We start from the raw sequence: 23,596 nt of genomic DNA on the forward strand, positions 1-23,596 counted from the left end.
TCAAGGAGAGCCCATGAGTAACAGGGGCAAGGAAAAACTCCCTAGAATTGGAGATACATATAGGAAGAAACCTCAGACAGATCCACGACTCAAGGGCCCAACCCATCTGCCTTGGGTCAGTTACAGTACAGTCATTTGTAGTTTGAAAGTTACAATGACAATGAAAGTTCAAATAGTCCAGTGTAGGGAATAAATTGTCCATTAGTAATCCATTAGTTATTTCGGAAAGTGATGGGTCGCTGGGATGCGTGGGCCAAAGATTCGGGCAGGGAACCACAGCAGGCGATGGTAGGGCAGTCATAGGGATGGCGAAGGCAATGGCGATGGTAGGGCAGTCAGAGGGATGTGACTTCAGGTGTGATGAGGGACAGGCACAGAGATGGTTGATGGCTGGTAATGGTTTACCTCACAGGTGAGGTATAGGGGAAAGGGAAGAGAAAAGTATATCAATGGTGATATAAATGATTATACTATAGAGGGTTTACAAAACGCTTTTACACACCTCTTTTGTGGGGACAGGTGCGTAGGAATAAGTTACCCAGTTAAACCCGAAGAGAGAATCCCGCACATCGTCCACCACGCATGCAAACATCCACCCACCCACCACGCACGCAACATCCACCCACCCACAATGCCCCCCCCCCCCCCCCCCCCCCCCCCCCAGGCGAACCCACACACCACCTCTGAACCGCGCGCCCAAGCAGCATGGCCGAGCATGGCCAGCCAGAGTTCGCCCACAGGCGGCGCCACCCATCCACAAATAACCCCCCACCACCATCCGCGAGCAGAGAGAACGGGGCCCGCGCCAGCCCCACCCCAACCACAACACCGCACGAACACACACCAACGGCCCGACCAGGACACACAATCTGATCCGCCCCGCCGCCCAGGCCCCCCGGAAGCAGCGCCCCCAGAGCAAAAGTCCAGAATGCTTCATGTCTTTGGACGTGTCATCCTGTCATCCTGTTGACAGGGTCGGGAGGCGTAGGGAGGCGATGTAGTGTAATTAAAATCGTTAAAATCATTGGACATTGGTGTAATGTAATTAAAATCGTTAAAACCATTGGACTTCCACTCTAGAAACACCACCCCAAGAAGGCCCGGACCGCGAGCCCAATCCAAATACAATGCCGCAACATAGCCCTCCCCTCCGCCATCCACTCTCAGCATTCCCACCTCCCCCGTCCCCCCCATCCCAGCCGTGCACATCTGATCAGACCGCATGCCCCAGCCAGACCACCAATATACGTCCACGCAGAGCCACGGCCGAATGGAGCCGACACGAACCCCAACCCCCCCCCATCTACAGACGGCGACGGGAGGCCCCCCGCGGACGAGCAACGCCACCCGCAAGCGAACCCCGACTGGCCCAGAGCACCCAGCCACACCACCCGGGCGCGCAGCCCAGACATGATGCGCAAGCCAACCCGGGGAAGGCCCATGACCGAAACGGCGCAAATGGACAAAAGCCCGCATGCGCAGTGAATGAACAAATGCCTGCACGCGCAACAGACAGCACGTGGGACCCTCCCCCCCCAAGCTACACTATAGAGGACAGGACAGGGAGAGAAGGAAAGAGGGAGAGTTGAGAGAAACAGAGGGAGAGGGGAGAAGAGGAGTTGTACGGCATGCCACATAAGAAGTCCATGACAGCGCAATGCTAAAGCAGCATAACTAAGGCATGGTGGAGGGTGGTCAGCACCAGCTCAGGTGTGGTCAGTAGCCACCATGGGACGCATGACTGGGGCACCAGTCACACGATATCCGATCCATATCTGATTTAAAACCACATAGGAAAGGGGGCGGGGCCTGTATCCGATCTGAGGAGATCGTAATTCATGTGTTTTTTTTACTGTTTAGACTGCCGTGGCACAGATCGGATACGTGCCACATGAGAGCAAAAAATCGGATTTGGGTCACTTCAAACTGGCAGTCTAAACGCGGCCTAAATCTGGAAAGCTTCTTCATATATGAAAATCAGGTCTACCCTCCATCACTCTCCCTTCATGGTGGACTACGCTTGGAAAACAAGGCTGATCTGTTGAGTTGCCTAGAAAACAGTAAGCAGTGCCTCACGATGCCAGACAGTGAGGTCTAAATACTAGATGGGTCAGCAGTCATCAACGTGCTGAAACCAGGCGGAGCTAAAACCTTCAATGACTTTTCCAGCAAGATCTTCATACCTTATATTAAAGGTAGGGTATGGAATTAGCTTTTTTGGCCATTTTTGCAAAATCACTTGAAATCCTATTCATAACCCACTTACAGCCACTGAGTTGGAAGCACTGAAATGGAAATTAAACATGTCAATCATCTGCAGAACCGGCAGGGCTCGAAAAACTCCAGCCAATAGAATTCTAAACCCCATACCATCATTTCACAGCTCATTCGTCAATCTAACGGTCTTCCTCTTCCTCCTCCCCCTCCCCCCCGCGCGCGCGACCCTTTCGTGCACGTCATGTCTATGGTGCACATAGCACGAAAGCTGTTGACCGCGAGTCAGTGCTGAAACGAAACTAATTAGGCCTGCTGCACGTCCCATAATGTTCCCCCCTAGTTGTATGTGTCACTTCATTTCTATACAAAATAAGGCAGCGGATACCTACGGAAAATCAATCACCCACGCAATAAATAAGAATTACATTTTACCGTGACTCGAAGAGTGTTGTAAACATGAAACCGAAACTTAACCGCTTGGAGCTACAGCGGAATAGGCGAAACAACGGGCCAGCACTAAACTCGGATATTTCAGAAGATAAACGCCTTGGTAAGAACCAAACCAGATTCTGTTCAAATATACACACCTATGGCTACTGAAATGTAAGGTATATCAAATGTTATTTTGGTGTATTAAAATGCATCGTTGTTTTAGAATGTCCGAACGAAAGGGCTGGTAGACTAAAGGTGCTTTTACCATGTAGGCTATAAAATCATCTACCTTGTCTGATTTGTGGAACTATTACAACCCTTTGGAGGTGAATAAAGAATGTAATTGGGGAAGTTGATGTGAGCGATTGTATGGAGACTAGAGCTCATAGTGCTGTAGACGCCAGGCTGGCATTTCATTTAGCCTGGGCATCTGAATTCTCGTTCGTGCATGAATGTGCTTGCATGGAGGGCGGGACTTATGGTTGTATATGTTCAAAATCTGCCGGCCGTTTTGCGAATTCCGTACCCAACCTTTAAAGAGAAACTTGAAAGGGCCAACAAAGTGGATGTTGTATGGGACTGTTATGAAGTCAACAGCTTAAAGGAACACGCCACCCCCAGGTGAAATTGGGTCACCCCCGCAGTCCCTTGAGTTGGATGAGTGAGCCAAAGGATTTTGTAGCCGACCCAGCCACTGTCCTAATCTAGAAACGGCACGGTTAGCCTTAGCTTAGCATAGTCGCTGTGTTCCAAAGTGTCCAGCTAGCATGTCGTTGCAAAAGTGAATAAAATAACTCAAGATTTTTTATGATTATTTCTCGCAACCTGTACATTCACATCGAGTGCAAATATCAATGCAAAATAACACAAAGGGATTTACTAGACCAATTTAGATTTGGAACTATTTTCGGGCATAGCACCGGCAAAGCACAGCTGCCAGGCGCAAAGACACCATGCAGCATCTGAAAACCCTCGACAACTTCCGTCAATACAGTACCCTTTCAGTCGATTCACTCGGTACAACACAGATACTATGGGATATCACGCCCTCGCGATGGTCTGGCTGAAGACACCTCTATTCACGCCTGAAAGGCAAGACGTGTGGTGATGTGAGAGGCTCCGCCCTCACAGTATATAAACCAAGTCACCACCGTCGCTCCCCAGTTCAAGCTCTCTTCACCTCGCTTGGACGCCTCTGAGAAACACCGCCTGTGCCTGTCTAGCTTGCTAGCTGGTTACGAAATGTGTAAGATAGCAACTCTGAATGGTTTAACTGTCTATCAGTCCGGTTTGGCAACAACCTCTATTGGTGAGCCAACCGCTACCACGGGCGCCGTTTGTGAGTCTATTGCGCTAGAGGTTTGATTCGTGCGTGTGTCTCGCCATGAGCTCACGGTCTCAAACATCGACCTCCCCACCGCATGCGAGACCCTGTCCTCAGGGTTGTGGTTTTTCTTTGGAAGGACTACCACTTTGGAAGGACTACCACGAAGCCTGTCCAGTCTGCTTGGGAGTAGAGCTCGTAGAGCTCTGACGCAGCCTGATGCGTGTGCGTTCTGCCACCAGCTCAGGCGCTCGACTCTCAAACGGCTTGTGAAATTCGACGAAAAGACCCTAGGACAAGCTGCTGTCATGCAGGACCCTCTCCTCTCCCAGTGATACATGGGTGTAGAAAGATACGACTGGCTATAATGGACAGACTCAAAGACACATTAGACAACCTGCTGCAAGCTGATGTGATCACACGTGTGACTGAGCGCACATCATGGGTAAACAGCCTTATGGTCACTGAAAAGAAAGACAAGAATAAATTGCGAGTCTGTTTGGATCCCCGTGATTTGAATAAGGCGATCTTGAGACAGCATTACTCCATTCCAACAACAGATGAGGTACTGAGCAAGCTTGCTGGTAAGAAAATCTTTTCTGTGCTGGATGAAAAGGATGGCTACTGGCAGGTGAAGCTGGATGAAGCATTATCGCTGCTCTGCACGTTCAACACGCCATGGGGGAGATACAGATTCAAACGCCTTCCTTTTGGAATCAAGTCAGCAAGTGAAGTTTTTCAGCAATGGAACTGTGAAACCTTGAGACATTGAAGGAGTACACATCATAGCCGATGACATGATCATTGCGGCTTCTACAGAGACAGAACACAACGAGATACTACAGAAAGTGCTAGCAAGAGCAAAGGAAGCAAACGTAAAATTCAACAAAGACAAAATACAGTTTAAAGTTGACAGAGTTAAATACATGGGACATGTTGTTACTGCAGAAGGGGTGAAGGCAGATGAAGCAAAAATCAAAGCCATCACAGAAATGCCGTCACCTACTGATAAAGCAGGACTACAGAGAATGTTAGGCATGATAAAATATCTCGCACAATACATTCCAGGTGAGGCTACTCTTACTGCACCTTTGAGACAGCTGCTGCGTAAAGACATGGTGTGGCTGTGGCGGTATCCGCCGTTCATTCCGACATACCAGCACTCCGACATTGACGTCCAATTGTCGTAGTGGAGGCATGTCTCCTTATGGGAAAAAGTCCCACCACTCCGACATTTTTTTTTTTTCATGGTCGCAGTGGCGGTATTTCACTTTTTTTTCAAACAACGTGCCATTCCGACATGAGGTAATTAATAGGCTATTAATGTTACAGTTATTATTTTGCTGTCACTTCGTCTTTTTTATGGCCTAGAAGGTTGTATTTGGTATCTGTGGATAGCTCTAGCTCTCCTCTTTTATCTGACATGCAAGTCATATATTTTTGACCAGGCGTTTCACGAGTAAATCAAACGAAAGTAGCGAGCCGAAGCTATGTGACATTCTTATTTGTTTGTCACTTCGTCTGTTTTTATAACACAAAAGGATCGATGTGTTTGGTATCAACGGAAAGCTCTGTTTCTCCTCTTTCATTTGATATGCTTGTCATGTCTGTGCGATGCCTGGTCCCGGAGTAATCCAAGCGAGAGCAGTGGCTGTGTGCGTGAACGCAGAGCAATATAGACTGTAAATATGATATACTTTGATTTAAATTCATGATTTTATTTTATACTTTATACTTGATCGTACAGACACGTGTCTAGTCTCGTTGGAAAGCCCCGGTTCTGCTCTTTCATGCAATATAGGTCTCATCTCGCTGTGACTAATAATCACGGAGCAATGTAACAGAGAAGAATGGGTGTGTTTTTTGACGCACTTTGCATCCGTCGGGCTCATAGGGTCCGTTAAATTGGCTTGGAAAAAAATAGGATTTGTAAACTGTCGGAATGGGGGTACTAAAATGTGTCGGATTGGCAGCATGTCTAAATAGCAGCATGTCGAAATAGAGGCATGTCTAAATGGAAGCATGTCGTAGTGGTGGCATGTCTGAGTGGCAGCATGTAACCGGCTGTGGCAACATGAACACAATGAAGGCATCAAAAAGCTCAAAGTCGCCCTCACGAATGCACCAATGCTCAAGTTCTTTGATCCAAAGAAACAGCTTGTCATACAGGCTGATGCATCTAAGGACGGTTTAGAAGCATGTCTGCTACAAGATGGACACCCAATAGCCTATGCATCGAGAGCACTGACCGATCCTGAGAGGAATTATGTGTAACAGGGTGGTCAGGGCAACCACCCCAAATCTGTAGCCTGACTACGCCACCCTGGGGCCTAGCGCCTCAGGGAATCTTTAGGAGCTTGGGACCTTTACCAAACACAGCTGCACAGGTTCTTTAAAGCATATTTGAGACATGAATTCCTTAAATAAACAATTTATTGAACACAAAAGACAGACATTCAACAGAGACAGACAGAGCTTGCCTGAGGGGGCAGGCTAATATCAACGGTGACCAGTTTATACCAAACACAGCAATTCTACAGTATGAAAGTGTTAAGTAGTGCAGCTCTCCACAGCAAGCAACTCTCAGTACACACACTCTAGTTCCCCAGCAGGTGACTAGGCCCCCCCCCATTAACACTCTGCCTGCTCACAAAAGAAAGACAATGGACAAAAACGATCAAACCAAAAGTAACAGACAAAATAGTAAATCAAACATCAAACAAAACTAAATGAAGACAAGACAGCAGCCTGACCATCTGTAGCAGTCCGGAGAGGCAGGAAACATCACCCCTGCTGTGGTCCGGACAGGCAGGGCACCCAGCTACAGTACATAAAACGATAAACATTAACCACAATGACAAAACCTAATACAAACAAACACTCAAAAAGATTGCATACCTGGTGGAAGGCTCTGGTGTGCTCACACACCTTCTTGCAGCAGAGCCTACACTGTTGCTAGCCACCAAGTTCTTAAATAGGCTGCACTTGGGCCAGTTAACCAATTAAGGTCACTGCACCGCCCCTCGTTAGCCAATTGACAGGCCAGAGGGAAGACACAGGGGCAGCAGTCAGTCCATCCTACTACATATGCACAAATAGAGATTATTAGCCATTGTGTTCGCTGTCAGAAAGTTTCATCAGTACGCTTATGGCGTGAGGGTGAATGTTCAATCAGACCACAAGCCACTGGAGAATATTCTCAAAAAGCCCCTTGGCACAGCTCCATCCAGACTGCAGAGGATGCTACTCCAGCTGCAAAGGTACGACCTAAATGTCTTCTACAAGCCAGGTAAAGAGCTGCTGATTGCTGATACACTGTCCCGAGCAGTCATACAAGAGCAAGACACGATAGAAGATGATCTAGCTGATGAGAAGGTGATTTACACTCTGGAGCCCACGGAGGCTCTTAGCACAACATCTCTAGAAAAGCTCAAGAGTGAGACACAGACAGACGAGATTCTACAGCCCCTACAAAACAGATACAGACAGGGCTGGCCACATCACAAGAAACAGGTGGACATTCGTATGGCACAGTTCTGGCCAATCAGACATACTGTGTCAGTGAGAGACGGCATTTTGTTTGCTGGTGATAGGATAATCATTCCAAGTGCTCAAACAAGACATGCTGCACAAGCTACATGTGGCACATCAAGGAATGCAAAGAACAAAGGCACTAGCCAGAAGATACTTCTACTGGCCAGGAATGATGAGAGACATTGAGCAAATGGTTGAGACCTGCAGTGCATGTCAAGAGTTCCAGCCAAGAAACCACAGAGAGCCGTTGATCTCACATGACATACCTGAGCTTCCGTGGCTCAAGTTGGGAGCAGACATCTTTGAAATTCAAGGTCAGTCATATCTCTTGGACTATTTCACGGTTTTGACATTTCTCTCTGCTAGGCCATTAGACTGTGCATAGCCTGGGCTAGAGTGAGTGAGTTGAATGCCCCAGTTGAATACCCAGAGGTACTGAACATTAGGGACAAGACAGCACACACAGTCATCAGGAAAATGAAATCAGTGTTTTCCAGACTAGGGATTCCAAAAGAGATTGTGTGTGACCATGTTCCATTTGCAAGTCAGGAAATGCATAGCTTCGCAACATGGGGCATTCAACTCACTCACTCTAGCCCAGGCTATGCACAGTCTAATGGCCTAGCAGAGAGAAATGTCAAAACCGTGAAGCAGGTGATCAAAAAGGCACAACAAACAGATCCTCCTCTCACACTTCTCACCCTGAGGAACACGCCTGTCACAGGTATGGAATATTCTCCTGCTCAGATGCTCATGGGCAGGGTTCTGAGGAGCACTCTACCTAGCTCCAGCCTGCAGTACCCCAGAATGCACACTCTGTTCTCCAAGACCTGCAGAAAAGACAGCAACAGTATTACAACAGAGGTACCAAGCGGCTTCCTGAGCTGAGCCCAGGCACCACTGTGCACATGGAGACTGCACAGGGCTGGCGTCCGGCTGTGGTCACTGAAGAGAGAGGTGAGCCTCGTTCCTACAACATTGTGGTGTCTTCTGGGCAGCACTACAGACGCAACAGGCGCCATCTGAGGAAAACGCCAGTCTGTATTCAGGCTACTGCTGATGCTGACGTGGTTGATGAGGACCCGCCGGACTCACCAGGCATGAGCGCAGCAGAGAGTATGGACTCTCAGCCTTCATCCACACTCAATCCAACTCACACTAGGAGAGGTTTAAAGACTTTCAAATGGGTCAATGCTGATAGTTTGAGTGATTCTTGCAAAATTGAAAATTGTAAAAAAAAAAAAAAAAAAGATTGAGTATGAAGAATGTATAAAACAACAAAATGTGAAATGATGTTTATTCGGTGACATCTTAAAGAGAAATGTTTGAAGTCTCTTGTAATGTGTTTCTTTAGCAGAAAAGTTATGTAGGCTATTTGTATTTGAGATGCCTGAGTTTACACAATGTCAAAGTTATTCAATCTGTGTCCTGGAGGTATTTACAAACTGGAAGAACAATAGGAAATGTGACTGAGATTAGTTTATTAGTACAGCACATGATTTTATAGATGCAATGAAGGTTAAATTCCATGTTAAGAAAGGGGGATGTATAATAGTATATAGTAGTAGGCTATATAGTGCCGCACATTAATACACTTGATGTGAATGTGGCGTGCACAATGTTATAAGGCAGTATGTAAAGTGACTGAAGTTCAGTTATACTTGAGTGCCAAATAAATAGACACTTCTAACACCTCCTGTGCCTTATTAAGAAGCTAGCGACAACAACAAGTTATTACATTCTTGAATTGATTTATATGCTTTGTATTGTTCTGTTGTATTTTCCCCTTGGTGTCTGAGTTGCATACATATTTAATGTTTGTATGTTGAATTTCCATTTGAAATAGCCTAATAAAATAATAATTAAAAAAAAAAAACGAGCACAGAATGGTACTACGTCAGAGCGGCCAAAGCATCAAAGCAGAGACGGTATTTAAGTATTTGATCCAAGCTTCCCACGGCGTCCTTGCCAGGGCGTCCAGAGCGATCTTGGACGCTCAAGTCGCCGGCGGTGTGTTCGTACAGTTATGGTGTACACGGCTCCTTTAAAACATGGACCGAAATAAAATGTTTGCAGGGGAAAACAGCTTTACATAACGAAGGAATGTACCATTTACTATTTGAAACTATGATATGAGCAATTCGAAAGGTTGTCATCCGCGGCAGAAAAGAAACTGCTCATGATAATCCCCAACTTGCTTCGAACGTTTGAGACACACACCTATATGGCACTCTCCCCCACCCATATCAGAAAAAGGAATTTGAGACGATCTGGGAGTGAAGGTGCACTGCAGATTGAATTAGCTAGTTGGTGCTGTCCTCCACGAGCTTGATTTCTGTGACAACTCTCGACTAACGGAAAGATACCGCAACATCCATTGTCCCCGGGCACTGATTATCCAGGTAAGGCGTAGACTCGCGAAAATTATGCATTCTAAGAAAATAGGCACACTGTGCTGAGTAATAAAGTAGCTTTGAGTAAAGCTGTATCTCTCTCCCCTATTGTTCAGCTGCAGACATGCCGATTAGCAATATAGGCTGTTAACGTATGAGAAGCATAACGTTAAGCAAGCATAACGTTAATGGTTTGGAAAGGAGAATGTTCATGTTTGTTTAAGATAAGTAACGTTAACGTTCATCAGTGACATTTGCTATTATCGTTATCGAAGTTTAGCGTTACGATTGTATATTCGCATGCTAGATTAACGCATGATATTAACTGTTACACCCATTTGAACAAAGCGTATTTCCTACTGTTTTATTTTGTTACTAATGAGTGATGGACCAAATTAGCTAACATTACGTTATCGGTACGTTAGTTGTCAACCAACAACAAGGACAGCTAACAATAGCTAGCCGCAATGTTTGCTTACTGACTGTTACGACTAACGTTAACCTTAACAATAATCATGGCGAACACTGGGAGAATAGCTACATCTGAAGCTCTGTAGGCAGTTATCAAATGGGCAAATATTAATTTGTGTAGCCCCACGTATCCCTGTCAGCTCCCATCACCTGAGCAGTTAACGGTGATGCCTGAACATCGTCATCTAGTTTCGAGGGCAGTGCCAAGTAGTCGACTCATTACCCATCGTTGTTATGCATGTCATGGTTAAGGATAAATGAAAGCTAACGTCCTGTTCATCACACTGTTGCTTGCGCCAACATTGGTGAGCGTTAAATACAACAAAAATAGCCTATGTTGGCTAATGTTACATTTAAAGAGCCATGGCGTTCAGTCGAGGGAGCCTGCTGGGCAACAGGGCCTAGTTCTCTCGTGCTGGATAAGGACAAGGGGTCCTGGTAGGCATACTTGGTATACTCTGTGGTATACGATTTCTTCTAATCTAAGAGCCATTGGTTGTGTTGCATCTAGTTGGCATGTTCCTTTAAAATGTCTGAGCCACCTAAGATTATATTAGACGTGAAACCATGATTTTATGCTGGTACATCAAGTGGACTTTTAATGGTATTCACATGACTTCAAGCAACACAGGTGGATGCAATGCAATGGATAGAAAACTTAACTGCCACATCTGTACAATAACAGCTACATGAACTCCATAGTTAGACTTTAAAAGTTGGTTGCATACCCTTGGGAATAGTTTTATTTAACATGTGCAATGTGTACAATTGCATTTGGATTAAACAAATAAATAATAATGTCATTATCTTAAGAGGACTTAATGATTCTAAAACACTAGTCTGAACCCTCTGGAAATTGTTGCAGGAGTATGATATAGTGACTTTGCAGGAAGACATTCATGCAGGAGACACAGGAGTAGGGATTTTGAATAAGGGACTTCTTTTGCATTTGAAGTGTACTGTACAGGTCCCATATTTGTTAAGCCTAACACCTAAGCGCTGTTTGCTGACTATTGTAAATTGACGTACCTAACAATCGCACAGCCTAGTTCAGTGGTTCTCAAAGTGGGGTCCGCGGACCCCTGGGGGTCCGTGACGTGTTGCCAGGGGGTCCGTGAAAAAGTTACAATTTAACCCTATGAGCCCGACGGACGCAAAGTGCGTCAAAAAACGCACACATTCTTCTTTGTTACATTGCTCCGTGATTATTAGTCATAGCGAGATGAGATTATATTGCACGAAAGAGCAGAACCGGGGCTTTCCAACGAGACTAAGCACATGTCTGTACGATCAAGTATGAACATAAAATAAAATCATGAAGTTAAATCAAAGTATATCATATTTACAGTCTATATTGCTCTGCGTTCACCCTCGCATCCAGAACTCTCGCTTGAATTACTCGTGGATCCCGCATCGCACAGACATGACACGCATATCAAATGAAAGAGGAGAAACAGAGCTTTCCATTGATACCAAATACATCGATCATTTTGTTTTATAAAATCAGACGAAGTGACAAACAAATAATAATGTCATATAGCTTCGGCTACCATTAGCCTACTCTCGTTTGATTTACTTTACGTGAAACCGCCATCAGAAATACGGCACGCATGTCAGATGAAAGAGGAGAGCTAGAGCTATCCACAGATAGCAAATACAACATTCTAGGCCATAAAACAGATGAAGTGATAGCAAAATAATAACTTCATTTAGCTCCACTTACCCCATGTTTTTTTGTGGCATAATAGCCTATGTTCATAATCCAACGTTATCATGTGTTTCTCTATGGCAAGTCATGTTCATAATACGGTTTTGAGATCCTAGCAAACTCCTGTATGGTATCGAATTCAAGACTCATACTGCATCCAAATTTGTTTGACAAATAAACACTTTTTTGCCTTTACTTTGTTCATTGCAATGCAGTAAAAAATATTATAGAGAATCATCATCTGTGCACGTCATGTGTGCTACAAACAAGTCAGGTCAGATCAGCTAGTGTCACAAATATATGGAGCGCAAAAAGTGTCAAAAAGTCATTTCTCAGCACTGAATAAAAATTGCCATTTATTTCTGGAAGGCACACACCACATATTTCAGTAAACTGCTCAGCCCCAACGTATACCTCCACCATAGTTCTTATATTGCCATTTTCAGGGCAGTCAGGCCTACACAACCATGCAAGTCATTTTTGATAGTAATGCATGTATTTCTAGCAGTTTGATTGTCTTACTCTGACACCAGTTTGGTGCCTGTTACTGCATCATTGATTTTCACTTGACTAATCTTTGATCTTACTAATCTTACTAATCGTTGATTAGTAAATGTATAATTTAATTTACTCCATGACAGTTACCTCTGAATGCATAATTCATGCTGTGATTGCACTGCAGTTTGTCAGTCTGTTTTTTTTATTATTATTATTTCAATGAATTCTAAATAGAATCCCACCACTATTCATTAATGTGAGTGAAATACAGTTACACAGTAGGCCCACATTTGACAAAACACTGTTCCTAGGCCCTACTTTTGCATCAAAATGCCTATTTTAAATGATTTGCATTAAAATGCCTATTTTAAACAATTATGGTAACTGTAATTTTGTGGTGCGATGGGGGGGGGGGGGGGGGTCCTCGGAAAAAATTCTGCTCCATTAGGGGTCCTCGGACCAAAAAAGTTTGAGAACCCCTGGCCTAGTTTACTCTGATCTGGCATGTAATGTCGATTGAGTTGTTGATAAAGTTGTGAGTCTAAGGTATCTATCTGTTTCAAAATCAAATTTTATTGTGTTTACAAATCTCTGCTGTGTTTCATAATTAAATCCTTGTCAGTATGTGGCTAGGCCTTAAACTGTTGTTGATAAAGACAGCAAAACACTAGCTCCATGGGACAACCAGAAATGCTAATTAAATTGCAGTACAGAATATTGTCATTTCCATTGCCTTCACTTACACTTCAGTATACATTTTGATAGTGTTGGGGACTGAATCAAATTCATTGTGCTTTTTTGTTGCATTTCGGTCCCTCCCCTTCTGTTATGGAAACAGTGGCAAGGGTGGGAAGTGTCCACTGTTTCACATTCAACTTTTTTCAGTAGGCTACATCATCTGGGTATTCAGTGCACATTCGGGTACCATTATCCTTGTGTGCACTTATTACACAGGGGGCAAAACTCCCATTTTTCCAAAAATCACATACAGTATGGGATGTTGGAAAAGTTGTTATATAAATAAATAAAATCTAGGACGTCCACATCAACCTAGTCCTTAACCACTCATTTTATGTTGCACTCCCAGTAAAACAATATGCAAAAACATGCTGCTTTAATCCCCACTTTGTTTGAGATCTTCTGAACTGCACCAACTTGTGTTTACCCTGACCCCCAAGTTTCATGAATTTCTGCCCATTGGGGGTTTGTACAAATGTATAGTTTGTTTATATTTGAATGATTTTTATAAGTGGCACTATGGGCCCTATCATGACAGTCTAAAGCGCTGGCCAAAGTCTATAATCATCACGACACAAAGCTTATTCCTATCATAGACTCAAGTTTTACACCATGTCACTGCAGGACCATTTATCGTTTAGTTTTAACCCTTACAACATTGATGCAAAGTGTGTAAAAAAACATAGCCATTCTTCTCTGTTACATTGCTCCGCAACTATTAGTTGCAGCGAGATGCACAAAAGAGCATTAAGCGGGGCTTTCCAACAACAGACCTGCAAACTTGTCGCTTTTCGGCAACAATCGCCGTTTGCTTGGTCAATTGGGTCATTCACATGAATTGCGCAGAACCGGAGAGTTTTTATTTGGGGGTGTGTGGGGGGGGGGGGGGGGGGGGTGAAGGCTGCCCTTAATCTGTATGCAATGCAGGCTAGAATTGCGAAACATTATTGGCTAATTCTTGTAATGGACACTTCTCTGGGCCAATCGGAGTCTTAGCACTTGCTTCAGAATCTGTTTTTATTTTTTTTAAGTATATTTTTTTGGCCTTTTTGCCTTTATTATTATAGGACAGTGAAGAGGTAGACAGGAAACAAGTGGGAGAGAGAGATGGGGTGGGATTGAGATATGACCGCAGGCCGGATTTGAACCTGGGTCCCCAGAGTCCAGAATGAATTTAATCGAATCCGTACCTTTCCGGAAATGTTATTAAAATGTTGTTAACGCGTTGCTAGCTGCAGCAGTGACATTTCCGGAAAGGTATGACTCGATTAAATTCATTCTGGACTCTCTATCCGACCACATAAAGACGTGGGGATACTTCGGTTTGGCTTTAGGGACCCCCTACTTACTACCACGTAAGTGTAGTGTTGGTTGGAACAGTAGAAGAGGTATAAAAATAGCGTTTTGTAGCGGTGAAAGGACTTGCCCCGGTCACTTCCAGGCTAACGAGTTTTGGCTAAAAACGGTGAGCTCGAACTTTCTCAAAATACATCCGAATGACATGATTTTGGTGTCAACTCAACGTATGTACTCCCAATAGTCCGAAAAATTTATCTAAAGTGCATTTCACTCCGGATTATCCCTTTAATACACCCTCTGTAGAACGCAGGACGTGCATTGATTTGCTTTGAGCTCAATGAGCATCAAACAGACTAATAGGCTAACTGGAAAAAAACACCATGCAATATCTAGCTATGGTGAAGAAGAGTATGTGATGATGTGGGGCTATTTTAATTCCTAAGGCCAAGGGAACTTTATCAGGATGCACAGTATCCTGGATCCATGAAATAGCTGGCCTTTAAAAATAAAAACATAGGCATTTAAAAAAAAATCATCCTGCACCTATGGGAATTGACATAAGGGTCAAAACAGGCCTACTTATGCCCCCTGTTAAGGAAGAAAATGTATTTATTTACGACACATAAAGGTATACTGTGCAACGTTTTTCAGTTAATCAATTCGTTCCATACTGTTATATGATTAAATGAGTCATTACCGGTCGAACTGTGTTTTTTTTGGCCGCTCTAGTGGTCTGTAGCGGTAAGGCAAGGCAAGGCAAGGCAATTTTATTTATAAAGCACATTTCATACACAGAAGGCAGCTCAATGTGCTTAACAAGTGCAAGAGAAAAGTTAAAAGAGGACGTATCAGTGCAAATGCATAAAACAATACAATAGATTAATAAAATAAAAGATAAAAGGTTTAAAAAGAAAAAAATAAAAGTTAAAAGCAGAATAAATATGGGAAAAAGAATGCAGACATAAAATACAGCAGTCAGTAAAAGGCATCGGCGAAAAGCTTTGTCTTTAGTTTGATTTTGAAGTTCGCAGCAGTAGCGGCCTTTTTAATTGCCTCAGGCAGTTGGTTCCACAACTGGACCGCATAGTAACTGAAAGCTGCCCCACCATGCTTAGTTCTGACGGCTGGTTTAACCAGTAAGTTGTTCTGTTGAGATCTAAGTGCTCTTTTAGGGGTGTATGGGTGCAGCATGTTAGTGAGATAATTAGGCCCTGTCCCATTTAGGCACTTATAAATAAGAAGAAGTGATTTAAAATCTATTCTGTAGCTGACTGGGAGCCAGTGAAGGGACTTCAAGATAGGGGTGATGTGCTCACTTCTTTTTGTCTTTGTGAGGACTCTTGCGGCCGCATTTTGAATTAATTGAAGGCGTTTTAAGGTCTTCTTTGGCAGGCCTGTGAACAGGCCATTGCAATAGTCGATTCTGCTGGAGATAAAAGCATGGATCAATTTTTCCAAATCACTTTTCGACATCAGACCTCTTAGCTTGGCATTGTTTTTTAGGTGATAAAATGCTGACTTAGTAACTGATTTCATGTGCCTGTCAAAGTTTAGTTCACTATCAATGAGGACACCCAGATTTTTGACAGTATCTTTAGTTTTAATACCCTTTGTGTCCTAGTGGCAACTCTGTCTCTTTCATCTTTTTTCCCAAAAATAATTACTTCAGTTTTATCGGCGTTCAGCTGAAGAAAATTGTGAGCCATCCAGTTGTTGATTTGATCAATACACTGATAAAGATGTTCAAGGGGGGCATAGTCATTAGGTGATAGGGCAATATAAATCTGAGTGTCGTCTGCATAGCAATGATAGGAAATTGCGTTGCTCTTGAAAATTTGCCCAAGTGGGAGCATATAAAGATTAAAAAGCAGTGGACCAAGAATCGACCCCTGGGGGACACCACAGGTCAAGGGCATTATTTCTGAGGTGCAGTTTCCCATGGCCACAAAGAAACTCCTATTTTGTAAATATGGCTTTAGCCAACTAATGACTATACCAGTGAACCCCACCCAGTATTCAAGGTGATGTAGTAGTAGGCGGTGGTCCACTGTGTCGAAAGCTGCACTTAGATCTAAAAGAACCAGGACAGATGTTTGGCCTTCATCGGTGCTAAGACGAATGTCATTGATAACTTTGACCAATGCAGTTTCTGTACTGTGATTGGCTCGGAACCCTGATTGAAAGTTATCAAGACAACTATTTGCAGTAAGGAAAGTGCTTAATTGATTAAAAACAATCTTTTCTAAGATTTTTCCAATAAATGGTAAATTTGATATTGGTCTGTAGTTGTTTAATACAGAGGTGTCGAGGTTATTCTTTTTAAGCAGGGGCTTCACAACTGCTCTTTTCAGAGATGTAGGGAAAATTCCAGTAGCTAAAGATGTGTTGATGATCTGAAACACATTAGTGGCAACAAGGTGGAACACAGACTTGAAAAATTTGGTGGGCAGGATATCCAGGTCTGATGTTGAGGAGCTAAGACTTTGCACAGTTTTTGCTAGGATATCATGGTTAATCAGGCTAAATTCTGCCATTGTGTTAGGTGTGCCCTTCGGGATTGGTGGCGGCAAATTTTGAGTTATTTGCAACTGAGAAGTTATATTCTGTCGTATTTTGTCAATTTTGCCTTTAAAGAAAGATGAAAACTCATTGCATTTATCAACTGAGAACAGTTCAGATGTTATTTGTGGTGGGGGATTAGTTAGCTTCTCGACGGTTGTAAAAAGCACACAAGCATTGTTTATATTCCTATAGATGATGTCAGAAAAGAAGGACTGTCTTGCTTTACTAATTGCATAGTTATATTTAGAAAGCATGTCTTTATGGATTTGATAGTGGACATGGAGTTTCGATTTACGCCATTTCCTTTCAGTCTTTCTGCATTCTCTTTTTAGCATTTTAACAGCTGGATATTGTTTCCAAGGAGCTTTCTGCTTGCCAGTAACTCTTTTGGTTTTAAATGGGGCAATATCATCCCTGATTTGGGACATATTTGAGTTAACATTTTCTAATAGATCATCTGCTGAATCTGAGATTTCCATTGAGACCCCAGAGAGAGCTTGCTGAAAGAGAACAGCTGTGTCATCCTTCAAGACTCTCCTCACTACAGTCAATGAGCTTTCTTGAATGTAAGGGGGCATAGAGACATCAAAGAAAACACCAAGATGATCAGATAGTGCTAGGTCAATAACAGTTGTAGAGATAGTGAGGCCCTTTGTAATAACAAGATCAAGGGTATGACCATGAGAGTGCCTTGCGCCCTGCACATGTTGTGTTAGGTTGAAATTATCAATTAGTGCAAGTAATTCTCTGCCATAAGCGTTATCCGGATTATCAACATGTATGTTGAAGTCCCCAGATATAACAAGACAGTCAAACTCCAAGCAAACCGTTGACAGCAGTTCCCAAAACTCCTCCAAAAAAACTTTGGCTGAGTGCTTTGGAGGCCTATAAATTGTCAGTAATAAAACATTAGGAATGCATTTAATCAGTCCACATACTACTTTGGGAGCTGGTCTGGGAAACCGGAAGTTCTATTAGTCAGTCATTCCGGTCGTTCCGTCTCAAGCGTCGCAGCGTGTTCAGCAACCAGCCCGTTAGCACATCGCTGCCCACAGCACTCGGATGGATCCCATCCCTGTAAAACGACGCACGTTCCCAGAAAAGATCAAAATTGTCAATAAAATTTAGATTGTGAGCAACGGACGAAGTCGAGAGCCAATTGTGGAGCCCAAACAGTTTACTGAATCACATATCGCCCTTGCGAAACGTGGGAATAGGCCCGGAGATAAAAAAAAAAACAGGATTTTCCTGTTTGTTTCAAAAAGTTAAAAAGGTCCAAGAAGGCCTTTTGATTTAATGGGCTCAGTGTGGGCCTGCATAACATCATTTGTACCCACATGCACAATTATTGTATTCACAGACATGGGCAGGGTGGGTAACAAAGACTTAGGCGTGTGGTCTATAACTGGGACAGTGGCCCCGGGCAGACAGCGAGTAATGGCATCGAAGAAACGGACCTTGTTAATGATGGAATCTCCGATTAGCAGTGCAGTCGGAGGAAAAAGCGGTTTCGGAGTAGCAGGCAGGGGAGCCTGCTCATCACCAGCAGGCAGGGAGGTAGCTGCTGAGGCCCTGGCTTGCTCCTCACCAGCCACCAGGAGCGACTCGGCTCTCGGAGAGACAGATGATCGGTCTGAGACGGCGTTCCTCACACTGGTGGAGCCAGGGCCTGGTGGAGATGGGTGCTCCGCAGAGGCGGGCTCAGCAGTAGGTACCCCGGCTCCCGATGTGTAGGCGGCAGGCGGTTGCACACGCCCGGAGCGACGGATGACTGCCTGCTTCAACAGCCGTCGACGAGGAGAACTCCTTGGACGCCTCTTAGGCAGGGCCGAGGAGGAGTTGTTTCCTCTCGTCGTCCCCGATAGCCGCTGCCGCAGTGGAGCGTCCGTAGCCGGTGGGTGAGTGGAGCTAGTTGCCGGTGGAGAGGGAGGCCGGGTGGAGAGACTAGTCGAGGCCGACTGAAGAGGCGGGTCATCACCCAATGGAGCTCCCAGGTCAGCTGGCAGCGGTGGAGAGTCAGACCGGGTGGAGAGGCTAGCCAAGGCCGACTGAAGAGACAGGGCATCCTCTGATGGAGCCCCCAGGACAGCTGCCGGCATGGTCACCCGAGCCGAAGACGTTAGATCGAGGGGAGCCTCTATCGCTGCCGGCTGCAGATGGAGATCCGCCGGGCCCAGCGAGCTACTTTGCTGGCCGTACGTTGCTGGATCATCGACAGGCGGCACCTCGGCCATTGGCAGATGGAGGGTAGTCGGATTCAGGGAGCCATCCAGCAGGAGGGATGTCGACCTGGCTGGGTCGTCCAGTAGCTCCTCAGAAAGTAAGCTGAAGCGGTTGGAGAGCTCCATGAAGAACCACACTTGCATCTTCAGGAGACACCGGGCACTCACCCATGCTCTACTCCAGGAAGTGTCATGTAAAGTCTCATGAAAAGGCACGGCAGACTGACCGATTGAGGGGTTTTGTCAAATATACACGCTAAAGCTGTAGGGCAGGCTCTGCAGAGAAATATGCAAGCATAAAACGAGCGAAAATGAAAAGTGAAAGCGAAACCGGCGATGAAATCGCCAATCCTGCATAGTATACCTTTAAGCATGGGTTCAAATACGTATTCTCCCCTGTGTGTGTGTGCGTGTGTGTATGTTTGTGTTTACATACATCATACATGCATGTATTATGTAGAATAATATATATAAAAAAGTTTTCTTTTTATTTGAATTACTCGCTAACCTGTGATATGCCACTGATTAGGGGTGTGAATCTCTCCCTTTAAGACGATTCGATTCGTATCGATTCATAAAGCTACGATACGATTCACAGCCGATGCGGTTTAATACAGAACGATTCAGTGCGATTCGATACGATGCAGTAATAGGCCCCAAAATGCAATATAGTTCTTAATCTCATTTTATTTTCCATACTGCAGATTTTTTTTTTTTTCTGCTACTTTAAATGGCATGAGAAAAGTTACAATTGCATGTCATTAATTACATTTTTTCCAAAAGACTTGATTGACTGGATTGAAAGACTGAACAAACATTTTGATAATAAGAACGTGGCCAAATGCCTCTAAACGAAATCACTCGACAAATTAATAGAGATACATTCATATCACCCTATACTTAGCTGCTGAACCAATCACAATAGTTAAAAACGATGTGATGTAGCTGTAGCTCTTGGGAAAGAGTGTCTGTCTGGATTAGCCTACCTTTCATAAATAAGGAGGCTACTAACGCACGTTGTGAGAACCGCTTTCAACACATGACAGGTAGGCACTACCAGAGCCCCTTTAGGGAGAGCCGGTCCACTTCCTATTAACTCCATTGTACCGGATTGTTCCTGCAATCTGTTGAAATTCCGCTAGGGGCGCTGCCGAGCAAGTGATAAATGAATTGTGGTCTATGGAGCTAGGCGGCTAAAACTCGTTTTTTTCACAGTTGACAACTTCATTTCTTAATGTACATTGTCGTAGTAGCTACCTGAGTATAGGTTTTCCACTGGAAATGAAATAAAAAGTCACTCATGTCCTTTCTGCTTTTCATAGGATGGGCCGCTTTCCGTGTAACATTCTAGCATTTAGCTCATGGATGCTGATTGGTCAGCGAGAAATCGCGACCGATTACGACGACGTCGTGAAGCTGAACCTTCTTTTAGGTCTATGGCCGTAAAGTGGTTCGCTTTTGTGTCACGTGACATGAAAACTTTGAAAGGGTTTTTAGGAATAACAACACATATAGAAAATTGCATTGGTCAGCTAATTGTCAAGTCAAGTTATCCTGCATCGCATGCATTAATGCAATTTCAGGAGAAAAAATTATATAAAGACAAATGTGGTACTGGGGGGTTCAGCTCCATTGCCATCCATTCATTCATCACTTGCTCGCGATCGCCCTCTAGTTGCAGTACCATGCGGAAGTATTTCGCTAGTGGTCCTTCTCCCCTTATTAGACATTCTCTGGCACTACCCTCCCTCCTCCTCAGTCAACTTTCAGACGTGCACCGAACATACAGTAAGGCACCGAAGCATTTGGGGAGACACGGGGAAAGGGGAATGCAGGAGGATGACAAAGGGTGTTTGTTGTAACCTATGAAGCTAGTTTTTTAGGCTTGTGCTTACGACTGAATATACTGTATGTCTTCGTTCAGGACACTGCAACACACGTTAACGTCAGCGTTATCTGCATTTCACTAAACTTGACAACTAGTTTGTTGCTGCCACTGTCTAGCAATGACGCTACTTACAGTACCCTCGTTGGAGAAGCTAGACGCTCTGGTGTGTTAGCAAATCACGGTCGGTCTTATGATTTTGAAAGTATCATAACTTGTAATGTTAGTTTTCCGATTCGTCATTTTAAAATCGATTTATCTATCGATTCATAGTACATTTAAACCGATCCAGGGGTTTGCCAACCGATGCACTCGCGTTGTTAACGTTCCGAATGATTACCGATACGTATCGGTTAATTTTTACACCCCTACCACTGATACATTCTTCTAGGTTGTAAAACAGACGAGGTGAAAGTAAAATAATAACTTAATTTAGCTTGATTTACCCAATGTTTTTGTTTTTTTTTTCTGGCAAAAAATGTATAATCCAATGCTATCATGTATTTCTCTATGGCAAAGCATGTTTATAACCCGGTTTTGAGGTCCTAGAAAACTACTGCATGGGGCCATCATTAAAATCATTTTTGTTTGCAGTAACAGCCCCCCCAAAAAATGAGGTCACACACTGATGTTGGACGAGGCCACTGGCTCTCAGTCTGCGCTCTAATTCGTCTCGAAGGTGATCTATTGGGTTCTACAGGACTGTGCAGGCCAGTCAAGTTCATCCACACCAAACTCTGTCATCTGTCATGTCTTTATGGACCTTGCTTTGTGCACTGGTGCATAGTCACATTGGAACAGGAAGGAGCCATCCTTGAGCTGGGCTTGGCCTTTTAGTTCCAGTGAAAGGAACTCCGAATGCTTCGGCATTAAGATTTTGGACAATTCTTTGCTCCAGAAAGTGACTGCACTACCATTTTTGGCCAAAATCCTACATACGGTTCCTTCAACCATAGGGGTGTAAATCGGAGCCTTCATGATAATTCGATACAATATCGATTTCTTAAGCCAACGATTCGATTATTTTAGATAATTCAGAATTCCCGACGATATGATTCGATACTCTATATTTTCACATGATGTTTATTAAAGGGAGGAGGAAGAGGAAGACCGTTAGATTGACAAATGAGCTGTGAAATGATGGTATGGGGTTTAGAATACTATTGGCTGGAATTTTTCTAGCCCTGCCCGTTCCGCAGATGATTGACATGTTTAATTTCCATTTCAGTGCTTCCTACTCAGTGGCTGTAAGTGGGTTAGGAATAGGATTCCAAGTGATTTTGCAAAAATGACCAAAAAAGCTAATTCCATACCCTACCTTTAAGTTTCAAATAAATCAACAAAAATAGAAATCATTTGCCTTTTATTGAGAATACAGAAACGGTATTCTATTCACAAAGGGGGGAATTCTCCCATGCACGTAAGGGTGCGTAAGTCAAAAAAAGTATGTAACTAAACGCTTTTCTGTCTGCGTGAATTCTGCCGTTCACAAGTCTGTAATTTACGCATGATAGAGGGAGTTACATGTTTTGGGGGGAATTCTCCCCTTCCTGTGTAAACTTTTTTTTTTTTTTTTTTTGAAGGAAGAATTCTCCTCTTTGTGCATAATTAGCACGTAAGCTTTTTTTACGCGTTTCTGTTGCGCACTTCTGTTTTACCTGTACTTTCTGCCATCTCAGCTTCTGACACATACACTGCGCAAGTTTGAAATCAAAGCGGCCTTATGAAAGAAGTGTGCTGTTTATTTAAAAGCACCAGACTGATCTACCACTAACTTAATTTAGGTTGAAAACGTGGAACGTGGACTCTCATTGACCTTCTGAATACCATTTAAATCCAGAAAGAACACCAACCAGTTTTTGATTTTGAGAACGTAAACAAGGTGAACTGAATAAAGAACGGCCTACAGTAAAATGGTGTGTCATCACATAGCTTAAGAAAGAAATGACTTCACAAAATGTCCCTTTCCCTTTGAAGTTTGCTCATAAAGAGTCAAGACGTCCTTGATGTGTGTAGATTCATAATTCAAAAACTCACTGTTGACAAAGAAAATTTCGCTCGCAGCTGCTTCTAAAAATATATCAATTTATGTATGATAACGATTTTGTAGACTGACACCTGCAACTTCAAATACAGTAGAGAGACTGGCATAACAACATCAATCTCCATTACAAATGAATCAAGAGACAGGAGAATATAAACGATGCTGCTCGGCATTAGTGTAGACATCTGTGCAATGGATGACTTCAAATTGAAAAGAAACGGACAGATTCGAACAAAGTAGGGTATGGGATTATGACCTCATGTCAAGTT

The 23,596-nt window shown here is 43.8% G+C and overlaps 1 protein-coding gene and 1 long non-coding RNA gene across 2 annotated transcripts in view; one reads left to right on the forward strand and one right to left on the reverse strand.

The window, feature by feature from the left end:
• Positions 1–6,388: 6,388 nt before the first annotated feature.
• On the reverse strand, positions 6,389–6,963 carry LOC134100300 (uncharacterized). The gene is made up of 2 exons (XR_009941248.1): positions 6,872–6,963; positions 6,389–6,794 (listed from the first exon to the last, which is right to left on the reverse strand). It is a non-coding gene; the product is annotated as an uncharacterized LOC134100300 (long non-coding RNA).
• Positions 6,964–9,775: 2,812 nt separating this feature from the next.
• fam110b (family with sequence similarity 110 member B) overlaps positions 9,776–23,596 on the forward strand; it is a 68,256-nt gene continuing 54,435 nt past the window's right edge. Inside the window, exon 1 of the mRNA XM_062517243.1 lies at positions 9,776–9,909. The gene's annotated coding sequence lies outside the window, so the exon portion shown is untranslated. The remainder of the gene's footprint in view (positions 9,910–23,596) is intronic.

This window comes from Sardina pilchardus, chromosome 2 (genome assembly GCF_963854185.1).
Source record: "Sardina pilchardus chromosome 2, fSarPil1.1, whole genome shotgun sequence".
NCBI classification, from domain to species: domain Eukaryota; kingdom Metazoa; phylum Chordata; class Actinopteri; order Clupeiformes; family Clupeidae; genus Sardina; species Sardina pilchardus.